Here is a 1240-nt window from a genome sequence, read left to right on the forward strand (position 1 = left end):
TGTTCCAACAACTGCTTTTTGGTCCAGGTAGAGATTCCTCATGAGCACAGTTAAGTGTTCAGGAATACTCATACTTCGCAATGTTGTCCCTAACTTGTCATGAGCCACATAATTAAAGGCCTTTGCATAGTCAATAAAACACAGATAAACATAGTTCTGGTATTCTCTGCTTTCAGCCAAGATCTATCAGATATCAGCAATGATATTCCTTGTTCCACACCTCTTCTGAAACTGGTTCAAACCTCTGGATGTTCTCTGTCAATCTATGTCTGTAGCCATTTTTTAATTCTCTTTAATTAAAATTTACTCACATGGGATATTAATGATACTGTCGATTGATTTCTGCATTCTATTGGGTCAGCTCTCTTTGAAATGGGCACAAATAAGATCTCTTCCAGTTAGCCATGTAGTTGTCTTCCAAATTTCTTGGCATAGATGAGTGAGTGCCTCTAGTGCCGCAACACTTTTTGAAAGTTTTCTGTTTATATCCCATCATTTCTCGTGTCTTGTTCTTTGCCAATGCCTTCAATGCACTTTGGACTTCTTCCTTCAGAATCACTGGCTCTTGATCATATGGGACATCTTGAAATGGTTGAATATAGATCATTTCTTTTTGGTACAGTGACTCTGTATATTCCTTCTATTTTCTTTTGACACTGTCTGCATCATCAGTAATTTGCCCAGAGAACCCTTCAATAATGAAAGTCAAGGCTCGAATCTTTTCTTAAGTTCCTTCAATTTGAGAAATGTTGAGTGTGTTCTTTCCTTTTAGTTATCTAACTCCAGGCTGTTGCACATTTCATTATAGTATTTGACTTTGACTTCTCTATCTAATCTTTGAAATTTTCTGTTCAACTCTTATATCTCCTCATTTATTCCATTTACAATAACATCTCTACACTTGACAGCATTTCAGAGTCTCTTCTGACATCTATTTTGATCTTTTCTTTCTTTTATTCTTCTTAATGACCTTTTGCTTTCTTTCTGTAATATGTTCTTGATGTCATACCACAACTCTTCTGGCCATTGGTCTTTAGTGTCTAATGAATCACATTTGTTCTTCAGATGATCTTTAAATTTTGGTGGGATATATTCAAGGTCATATTTTGGTTCTAATTGAATTGTTTTCATTTTCTTCATCTTCATTTTGAATTTGCATATAAGCAATTGCTGGTCTCATCCACAGACTGCCTCTGACCTTGTTTTGGTAGATGATATGGAGCTTTTCTGCCACCTATTT

This window comes from Chrysochloris asiatica, unplaced genomic scaffold (assembly GCF_000296735.1).
Source record: "Chrysochloris asiatica unplaced genomic scaffold, ChrAsi1.0 scaffold00426, whole genome shotgun sequence".
Classification (NCBI taxonomy): domain Eukaryota; kingdom Metazoa; phylum Chordata; class Mammalia; order Afrosoricida; family Chrysochloridae; genus Chrysochloris; species Chrysochloris asiatica.